The sequence below is a fragment of the Elgaria multicarinata genome, chromosome 7 (assembly GCF_023053635.1).
Source record: "Elgaria multicarinata webbii isolate HBS135686 ecotype San Diego chromosome 7, rElgMul1.1.pri, whole genome shotgun sequence".
Taxonomy (NCBI): domain Eukaryota; kingdom Metazoa; phylum Chordata; class Lepidosauria; order Squamata; family Anguidae; genus Elgaria; species Elgaria multicarinata.
The window spans coordinates 73,915,415-73,927,106 of NC_086177.1; positions in this window are offsets into that span (position 1 = coordinate 73,915,415).

The following is an 11,692-nucleotide window of genomic DNA, read 5'->3' on the forward strand; positions in this document are numbered from 1 at the left end:
GCGGGAGGTATATGGGCACTCATCCCAGCTTTGTGCCGCCTCCTTGCGAGTAAACGTGACAAGGCGGGAACCAGGCATGAGGGACAGAGCTCTTCAGGCACTCCATGCCCACCGGGGGTTGGGGGAGCAGAAGTGGGTGGTTTGTTTGGTTTTTACTGACAGTTTTGTTGGCGCGCAAGTGTGCTGACGTCTGTTTAAAAAAAGAAAAAAAGGAAATGGCGGGCACGACATTCCTCCTTCCGCCTTGGATGTCGTGCGCGCGTGTGAACAAAGGGGAGGATCTCGTGAGCAGAATATCGCGAGATCCTCCCCCTCCCTCCCAGAATGCCAGGAGGTGTAGAAGGGCCCCGTGTGTCTTTTGGATGCACAGGGACGATCTCAAGCCAACCTTGGGATAACTGGCTGGTGTAGATTAGCCCCATGATGGTCATTCAACTGCCATAGTGAAGATAACTTTTCCTGAGCCTATTAACTATTCAAAACACTTGCAGTGACTGGTGTCAGGGTTACAGCCTTAAGTCAGCTTCATACTCCATTAGCTATCAAGCTGAAGAGCCAGTCACACATCACTTTTCCATTGATCACATCATGTATAGTGAAAATGTTTCCATAGCAGTGGTTGTTCTCTACTCACTGTTCCACCGATACTGTAAAGATGCATTAAATATTAGAAACAATAAAATAAGCAGAGTGATTCCTTCTCCCACCTGTGTTCTAAATTATGTGAATCCAAACATTTTCAAGTCGATGGGAGATGCACTCTCTTTTCTTTAAAGAATTTATTGGAACACAAAGAGTCAATCAGATGAAATTAGTTGAGGTAGTAATTTATGAGATGAAAAGTTTGGCTTTCGGCAAGTACTGTCTCCATTGGCAAGTACTGTATTTATGTGATCTGTAATCTGTCTGTTACAGATTACTTGGGAGAATAATTTGCTATAATTGAGCTGCAATGTGATTATTGGCAATTATTATGTAATAAACACAGTCGTGTGAGTTGTCCCAGAAACCCCCCTGCATTTCTGTTTCTTTAGTCAACATTCTTATGGATCTAAAATTGAGGTATGCCTATGTGTAGAATAATATGCTACGAAATTTTATGGCCCAAGGCAAATCTCTACCTGGTGCATGTAACCATATCTCTAGTAAAGCTAATGGATCTGCCCCATTATTTTTATGACCTATTCTTTGCTTTAGTTCATATGAAGTTGGATTAGCAATTATTATATAACTGCTCCATGCCATTAAACATAGCTGGAATTTCTGCCACCCAATTAAATTTTATGTGGTGCAATTGAGGAGTGGAATCGATTCAATTAACAGATACATAAAACTGAGGACACATAATCATTAAAACAATGGGATGGTCTTTGTTAAAACTTTTATATGCATATAAAATCCCCAGTGACTAGATCTGAGAAATGTTCTTCATCTAGATAGTATGTTCAAAATCTACCCTGTTGAGAAAACTAGGGAGTCTTTAGATTTTGTGCTTAGAATAGTAGCAAAGGAGTTGATTTTGGCTTCTGGGTAAAGAATTGCTATTTCAATGTTGGGAATGTTTGGAGATGGTGAGCAGTAGATACAAATGCAACCCATCTGTTGTTGTCTGACTTTATGGGCCATGCACTGTGCCAGTCCTGCAGCTGGCAATGTAGAATCGGATGATACGCACAATGCCATAGCTGGTGACATTGTACTGGTGTTTGGACTCAGCAACCTGGTTCACACGTAGAAAACAACCTGGAAAGAGATCTGGTTCGTTCATTGAAAATAAAGTGGGAGTGAGCCAGCATGTCAGTTCTTGGCTACTCGTTCACTTCCACTGCAATAAACAGCCAAGGGATGTTCCATCCCTGAGTTGTTTCTCATGATGTCCAAACTCAGAACCCTTGAGGGAGAGAGAATCCGGAGTTGGAACCCATTCATTCATGGCTATCCAGAGTTTGTTTAAATCCTGAGTGGCCATGTCATGCAAACTGGGTCAATCTCTCAGCCTTCATCAACTCCAAATGTATACAAGGGATGAGAAGGTAGTGGGGAATCCAACAACCTTCTTTTCATTGCAATCTGTGGGCTAATTGGAACCTGGCCCTCCTGCACTAGCCTATGATGAAAGTAAGAGACGGGAAGTATAATTTTTCTACCATCTCTACCAGGATAAATTGCTGCCTTAGCAGAGTACTCCTGCTCTGCCCAGAGAATGTCTGTTATTGGGCAGACTAAAAATAAAATTAATTGCAATTATATATGCTCACAGTATTAATTTGCCTCCCTCCAGCTTTAATATTTGACCATCATCAAGAATTATTTTGTGCATTTATCTTTGCATAAGTACCTAGGGAGAAATTGCAATGTCCAGAGTTCTCTGTAATGCAACAAAAAGCCAATTTCTGCAATCACAATATAATAACCAAATGAAAAGGTGATTAACATTGCTTTCATTTATTTAAAGTGGTTTCAGGACTGGGTGTTGATTATTATTATTAATGTTGGGTTTAATTTTGATGTCTTTACTTTAGAATATTGGTGATGGTAATAATAAGCAATCTAACCATAAGCTTACCTTGATGCCGTGGAATATTCACCTTCCCCCGAGGTTGTTTGTAAAGAGATAAAGCTATAATTGCCACTTCATGGCTGATTTCCTGGGTTTTGTGAACATGTGTTTTCAGGTTTGTGAATGGCTTTCCTTCACTTATTAAGACGTTGATAATGAATGTCTTCAGAGGATTAAAGAAAGACAAATAAGATTAAACATCTTTGAAGCTCCAGAGTATGGGGGTGTGGGTGGGTGGGGGTGCGCGCACGCGTTTAAAGTCTGCAAGCAGCAGGAAACATTTAGTGTTTTGAAGCCATTTTAAATGATTCTACACCACTGAGATGCCTCAACACTAAATTCAGAGCTTAGGGTTGGTTTATTTTTGTAGTTCTTCACTGGCAACCCCTTCATCCCCATAACTCACACATGCATACAGAGCAGTAATGGAATAAAATTCAGAAACGGCTTGGGTGGCTGATAGGTATCAAGAGAGGTGTCCATAGGCACACTGGTGTCCAGGGTCATCACATTGGAGATCCTACCCATAATCAGACTTGGCATACTGATCCCACAGGTACGTGTTGGTCATTTAAATGATGGGATTTCTTGATTCATTAGCATCCATTGCTTATTTATTTATTTACAATATTTATATACCACTCCCCATCCAAAAGATTTTGGAGCAGTGAACAACAAATAGAATAAAAGAATAAAATCCCCATATTAAAAGTTATTATTTTCAAAAGAATAAAGTTCTGATAAAACCCGAGTTCTGGTAGAATCATGGCTGGTCATTCAAGGAAAGTTTCCTGAACCAGGATGTTGTTTTGTCTGACAGAGAAAATACTTTGAATTGGTCTTTTGATGTTATGGCTTGGCTATGAATGTACACATGTTCTGGGTTGGATTTGGCTGCCAAAGCTAAAGGGAGACTTTGAATAGCATGACAGTGTGGCTCATAGCATCATGTTTTCTTAGATAGGGGAGAATAAGCAATATTTGAGATCACGATTCCCGTTCACATTTGCGATCGCTGCTCATTTTGCACAAATGGGAAGCTTGTGCGATTCGAGCAGTGATCGAATAGCAGATTTGCACAGATCTCCCCAAATGTGTGCACATTTCCTCCATAGACTGAAGCAGGCCTGATTCATTTTACAGAGGAAATTTGAGCAAATTGAACTTGGAATTGGGAAAGAAGTGAATGTGAAGATATGTTTGACAATTTGCTAATATTTTCAGTGGTCACGTGCTCGTGCTTGCATTTAGGGCTTTGAATAGGGCATTCCCGCATGTTTGGCAAGTGAAAATGAAATTGCCATACATCCCTCATCTTCATCTTCCTTTCTCATCTATCTGTATGACAAGTAAGATGGAAAAGACTGATAGAGCCCAGTGGTGCAGTTAGATAACTTTAGACTCTGGACTTAGAGGTCTTATGGGAATCTCCCTCTTCACCTAGTCATGTGCATTATTCCACTTATTTCAAATTGTGTTCTGCTGCATTTGGAGGGTACTCCTGCCCACTCTACTCCAAAGTCTGACCCCGAGAACATCAAGCATAGAAACCCATGTTCTCTACTAAGCCAAATTTATCATTGCCACTCATTATAGCACTTCTAAATGCATTGTGTCAAGAAATCCAGTTTCCTTTTGAGCTTTAACTGCTGAGAACAACCTCCATTTTGTGAGGGGGGGATGGCACACATTTGTTAAAACCACCTGTGTGCATTATTGTAAGGGTTTCTAGTCTCCAGGCCTTCAAGGTCAGAGCTGAATTTCTGTCAAAATTAGATGGACTGATTTCAGCTGGTTCATAGTGAGAGCTTTTCACTCACCCCTGTCCTCCTAGTAGCCTGACAGTGATTGGCTATGGAAGTTCACCTCACACATCTCAAGGGCCTGGGGGTGGATATAAAGCCAAGCGGCTACTGTTGCCAGTTGGTCTTCACATCGTTCTTTGTCTTTGATCCAGTCCTCACTTTGGTCTTCATTTGCTAATTGGCTTTTGGACCTGGGAACTTTTGGATCCTGTCCTATAGGAAGACCCTTACTTCGATAAAGTATAGGCTAGGCTAGGTAGTACTTTATTGTTTTTGCCGGCAGCATTGCTTCAAAGGGGTTTTCTGTTGTTTAATGGTCTCCTCTGATTGTTTTGGGCTTCTTGATTTCCTGTTATTGGTACTCCTTTTTTAAACTCTTTTCTACCCTCCTTATTATTAATAAATTTCACATCTGTTTCTGTGTCCTAAGTGTGAATATGTGGCAATCTATGAGTAATTTGCTTGACTACTGTGGGGAGCAGTGGGGAGTTGGGCATTTTGGGGTAAACCTCCCACCCCCTCCTTTTTCTTCAGAGATTTTATCATAAGATCATATACTAGCTTTTCTTTTCTTCTCCATTTCATTTGGGATAACTATGATAACCAATTGTAAGGGAAGGAATCCTTTATTCATATTCCCGTGACTGTTATTATCTTTCATTAAGGAACGTGGAAACTGGAAACAACACTTGCACACAATTCTTATATAAATCTTCAAAGCATTTTCTCCAAATATATACTATCCTTGAAAAATTGACTGTATGAAAGGTATTGCTATATGCGATGCTGAAGCCAAGTTTTTCACATGTGGTTGATTTTTAACATTTTAGTTTTGGCTTTTCTGCTTTACATTTATTATGTATATATATATTCTGGTTGTTCTCCTGAGAAATTGTGAGTCTTTTAAAAACCGTCCTATATGAAAATGGAACTTAGGAAGAATGGCAAAGCATGTTGTTCCCTATGGTATTTTTAAAAGTAAAAACAGCTTTGTTGCTATATTCCTTTCACAGCAACCCTGTGGAAACCATCACTAATATTCCCCTTTTAGGAACAATCCTATGCATGTTTAGACAGAATAATGTCCTATAACTCCTAGCATGCCCTAGCCAGCTGGCTGGGGAGTCCTGGGAGTTGTAGTATTTTTTTTCTTTCTAAAAATGCATGGGATTGTGCCTTCAGAGGCCAGGAGCTGAGGCTGTGGAGGTTGGGAGCTCCGATTTCAGTTGGGCTGTGAATCCATTCTGGGTTTCAGTCAGAACTAGCCAGAAAACTAAAGGACCTATCCAAGGTGCAGAACTCATTTTGGGGATAGGTTTCAGCACTTTGGATGGTTTCTTTAGAGTTCCAACTGGTTCTGGCTTAAACCCAGTCAGAACCCTAAAGAATTTCAAGAATTTCCACTGAAATCAGAACAATCAGCTTCTACTGAACTGAGGGTAGGAGGCTTGTACATGTTTTTGGCTATGGGAGAATCTGAAGCATTTTCCCTGAGCCAGGCCTATGTATATATATGTGTGTGTGTGTGTGTGTGTGTGTGTGTGTGTGTATGCATGCATGTATGTATGTATGTATGTATATATATATATATATATATATATATATATATATATATATATGCTTTAAAGCTTGGATTGTATTTTAACTAGTTATTGTAAGTCGCTCAGAGAACTCTGGTTATCGGGCAGCATACAAATGTCCTAATTAAATAAACTGAGTTAAATAATATTAGTACCAAACCAACATTTAATTATAAAATTGAAAGGTGTTCAATTTTAGCTTTTAAGAAAGCTATTATTTATTTATTTATTTATTTAAGGATTTTTATGCCGCCATTCAGCCAAAAAAGGCTCTCATGGCGGCTTACAAAGGTATTTCTTGACAGTCCCTGCCCACAGGCTTACAATCTAAAAGACATGACACAAAAGGAAAGGGGATTGGGAGGGAGGAGGAGGAGGAGGGGGGGAAAGGAAAGCAAATTCAGGCACTACAATCTTAGTTGGAAAGTTCAGCATTAAATATTAAATATTTAATATTTAATTATTAAATATAAATATCTTAAAGATATTAAGACTGATCTCTTCCAGTACACCTACCCAGTGGAATTTTAGGATGTTTTTAGGATGTTTTAATAATGTGTACTATGTTTTTAATCAATTTTATGTATTTATACTTATTGTTACCTGCCTCGATCCAAACGGAGAGGCGGGTAAGAGTTGTTGTTGTTGTTGTTGTTGTTGTTATTGTTGTTGTTGTTGTTGTTATTATTATTATTATTATTATTATTATTATTATTCTAAATGCAAAGGCAGATTTAATATGATGCCTAGTCTGGCCCTGAAGTCAGGTGAGTTAGGGGGCTGTTTTAATAGTGGAACCATGGCTATAGAATTCCTCCCTTGGTTAGCTGAACAGGTGTCAGAATTGATGATTTTAAATGTTATATGGGTTTTAGTTAGTTCTTTGTTACTACAGCTACTGGAAAATGCTGCTGTATTAAGTTTACCTATAAGCAGTAATATCAGATTCAAATGAGGTCAGATTCAGAGGAATCTGACCCGTGGATTCCACAGACTTGCAGGGCATTTTTTTTCACTTTCGGAGAGGATTTGTATTAATTTGCATTAGCGCAAATGCACACTTGCATTAACTAATGCAGATTAGCAAATTCTTAGCACATTATTACCTAGGCCGTTGCTAGACCACGAGTTAGCGCGGTGCGAGGCCCGTGCTCGTCCCTGTGTGTCCAGATGACCACAGTGGATCCCAGCCTCAGCCAGGACTTGAGCTGCCCTGACACCATGCTAACAGGAACCGCTTGTAGCGCGGTTCTTCCTGCGGTCCCGGCCTCAGGTCGGGCTGAGGCTGGGACCGCGGGCATGTGGACCAGTCTGCTGCTTTTCCCGGCTACAGCACTTATGCGCGAGTAGCCAGGAAAAGCAGCGGGCAGGCTGTAGTGCTCCATAGGAGTGCTGTGCCCATCAGGCTGGGGGGGGGAAATCACGGGAGGGAGATGGGGGCCGGGGGGGAAAGAGCAGACCCAGCGGGAGAGATGGGGGAGAAGGAGAAGGGGGACAGGGCGACGAGGTCGGGGATGGGGGCAGAAGGAGAAGGGGGACAGGGCGATGAGATTGGGAATGGGGGGAAGGAGAAGGGGGACAGGGCGATGAGATTGGGGATGGGGGAAGGAGAAGGGGGACAGGGGGGACAGGGGGACGAGATTGGGGATGGGGGGAAAGACAAGGGGCACAGGGCGACGAGATCGGAGCCGGGGGGGGGGAAGAATAACTTTTTTAAAAATAAAACCCCCTACTTACTTTTCCTGGCTGCTGCCACTTTTAAAAAAATGGTGGCCGCGGCGGCTCTCCTCCAGAGTTCGTCGTGGCTCACGTGTGCATAAGTGCGAGATCTCGCGTTAGTCATAACGCAAATTCTCCCCTCCTCTCCCCCGGATTTTCGACTGGGTCTAGCAAGGCCCCTAATGTGAATTATTACAAATACAATGAAATTCTGGTTAAAAAAAAATCTGATTCAGTCAATGAGCAGATGACATAATTAAAGACAATCCACAAAACACAGACAGAGTGGATTTAACATCCCTACCTGGTAATAAGCCCCGCTGAACTCAGCGGAATTTGCATATGAGTAGACCTGCATAGTGATGTCACTGCAGTTAGTTTCAATATTTATTGCTGATTTTAATGTAAGCTCCCTTGAAAATATTTTATTGAATGGTAGGGCAAATGTATTTTGAACAAGCAAGCAAACAAAAAATCACCTTCATGGATACTACATCACATATTCTAAGGGTTGAGTTGCTAGCATTAAAAATAGGTTCTGGGGCTTGTGATCTGTAACTCAAATAAAGCTTTGCAATGGAATCCATTGGTTCAGCAAAGAGCCTTTCATTGGAAAGTTGCATTAGATTTCTGCTCGTAAAGAGACAAGTTCATTTACTACCTAGATGAAACAAGCATGCACACCTCTCTGTGAAGATTCGTAATTGTGACAACTGAGCCTGAACAACAGTTGTATACTGTACAAACTGTAAGGGTTGTCCATTACCACAGGCACCATTCCCCCTTCCCTCCTCCTCCACTGCCTACTCAATCCCTGGTTTAAATCCTAATGCTGAATCTGTGATGTCACTCTCAATCATTTCCACATGGATTCACTTCTGGGATCAAAAAGAAGGTGAAGCTCTCATCTCAGACAGAAGGTTGACAGAAAAGGCATTCCCAGGGAGTTGCAAGGAGCTACTGGGAAACTCTTCATGATGTAAAGTGTTGTGGTTGGGATACTATTTTCCATCAAAGATGTCATTCTAGAAAGATCCAGGTTATATAATGTTGTGGTGCTGTGGAAAATGTCCGGTTTTGATTCCACTTTAGCATCTAGGATTGAGCTTACTTTTTTTAAAAAATGCACTCCTTCAAATCTAACAAAACCAGCTCCAAATAAACACAGTCAGAGGCAGAATGAACAGAATAATGGGCATGTTGGGGATACATAGCCACATACCTCCATTCTCTCTGGTACATTAGTTTTCTAAAGGTAGCGTTTTGGCTCTGATGGAATGAAAGGGCAAAGGTTACAGAATGCAAGGATGTGGGAGCCAGAAGAGAGGGTGGCTGTGACAATGGCAGGCAAATGTGGGCCACCAGAATGTCAGAGGAGATGTGTTAAACTGACAAGGAGAAAGTAGGTGTCATTTTAAAGGGGCAGGAACCGAATTCTCTGTGCAGACACTTGCTTATGTGAGCTGTGAATATTGTAGATAGTTCCTTTAATTCTACTACCAGCCTCAGGCTATTTATTATTGCTCTCATTTGGGCATAGTTGGTGGTTTTTTTCATGTGCGTGTGAGGTGGATTGCTCGAATTAAACTTTAAAATAATATCAGGTGACTTATTTCATACATACGTTTTTAAACCTATAAGCAAACACTTACAGACAACAGTGACAACCTTTATTTATTTATTTATAATATTTATGTACTGCTCCCCATTCAAAATTTTGGAGCGGTGTACAATATAAAATAAAATAAGAACAGAATAAACACTTTAAAATAGATTTTAAAAGAAGCAAAATGAATAGTGAACTGTGGCTGGGCATTAAGGAAAGCCTTCATGGAATAATGACGTTTTTAGGATGCGCTGAATGGAAAACAAAGTTGGTGCCTGCCTGACAGCCAGAGGCAGGGAATTCCACAGAAAGGGGGCTACCATGCTGAAGGCTCTTCCCCTGGTGGACTCCAAGTGGAGGATGAGTCTATGTGGAACCACCAGGAGCAGGCCCTCAGATGACCTCAGTGACTGGGCAGGTTGATAGGGGAAAAGGCGCTCTCTCAGGTATCCTGGTCCCAAGTTGTTTAGGGCTTTGTACACAAGTACAAGTACCTTAAACCTGGCCCAGTAGCAAATAGGCAGCCAGTGCAGTTCCCTCAGCAGAGGAGTTACATGCTGGAAACGAGTAGCTCCAGACAGCGGCCGAGCTGCAGCATTCTGCACTAGCTCCAGCTTCTGGAGAAGCTTTAAGGGCAGCCCCACATAGAATGCATTGCAGTAATCCGATCCTGAGATTACCAATGCCTGTACCACTGTGGCCAAGCTGTCTCTGTCCAGGAGAGACCCTAGCTGGCAAACCAGGCAAAGCTGGTAAAAGGCACTCCGAACCGCCGTGGCCACTTGAGCCTCCAACGACAGAAATGGGTCTAAGAGTACCCCCAAACTACAAACCTGATCTTTCAGAAGGAGTGCAACCCCATCCAGAGCAGGCAATGAGCCTATCTCCCGGACTCGAAACCACTCACCCACAGGGCTTCCTTCTTGCCAGGATTCAGTTTCAGTTTATTGGCCCTTGTCCAGCCCATTACTGAGTCTAGGCACTGGTCCAGGACCTGCACAGCCTCACCTGATTCAGTTGTCACAGGGAGATAAGCTGCGTATTATCAGCATATTGATGGCATTTAGCTCCAAATCCCCTAATGACAGCTCTCAATGGCTTCATATACAGTAGATGTTAAATAACATTGGGGACAAGATGGTGCCCTGCAGCACCCCATAGTTCAATTGCCAAGGGGCCGAGGAGTGGTTAACCAATGCTACTCTCTGAAAATGACCACGTAGGTAGGACCGGAACCACTGTAGCACAATGATTAAACTGGAAGTTCATATCTAGGCAGATTAAAATGGCTTTTCAGTGTGAGCAGAATTTGGTTGTGCAGCTTTTGGTGTTAGCCATACCAAACGGGCATCCTTAAATGGATCTTCCCTGGTCTGCTGGTAAAATATTCTTGTTGTTTTCACCTGCTTGCCTTCTTAAAAGAAAAAGAAGCCAATTCCCAGGCTTTCTTAATACATAAATGGCAACGATTCTCATCACATACAACAGAGAGTAAAGGTTATTCCTGGACCATGGTTTGTTGGCTAGAGTTTCCAAGGCTTAGCATCAGGCATTAATGAGAAGAATGAGATCCACCATGGTATACTGCAGTTTCGCTCAACCTTATTATTATTAACCTGGTGCCCTCCAGATGTTTTGGACATCAACTCTTGGCAACTCTTGGACATCATCAGCTATGCTGGTTGGAACTGATGGGAGTTGAAGTCCAAAACATCTGGAAGACATGGGAGAGCTTCGGTTATTGGGCGGTATAAAAATGTAATAAATAAATAAATAAAAGCCAATGTTAGTCCTACATGGAGTAGACCCATTAAAATGAATGAGATTTAAGTTAGTAATGACTAACTTCAGGCCCATTCATTTCATTTGGTTTACTTTATGTAGGACTAATATTGGATACTACCCCCCCCCCCCCGGTATCATGTTAGGTTTGTCCTCAGAGGCTATACTATCTCAGCTCTGGACTCAGGTTTGTAGCACAGACAGCAAAATAACTATGCAGAGAACTCTGAGACTACAGTTAACTGGGATATCCTGTTCAGATTACAAGTGTAATTGTTTATATCTTCCGCCTAAATGAAATAGGCGGAAATCTCTGCAAGCAAATCTCTGTGTAAATGTTCATAATTTGCCTTGGAATTGTTCTCATCTTTAGCTGTAGTGTCCTGATTATAGAATGTCCTTCTCCAGGTGATTCACCTAGTGCCAATATTGCTTTCTTTCAAGCATCAGGCTATTATTATTATTATTATTATTATTATTATTATTATTATTATTATTTCAGATTTTAATGTAGGTTTTTGAACTTATTTTCATTTTTTAGCTGCTTTTTTAGCTACTGGTTTCATCTTTTGTTTGTGGTTTTAAGGATACACTATTTTTGTTGTTTAGTTGTTGTTGTTGTTTTGTTAGTGTGGAGTCA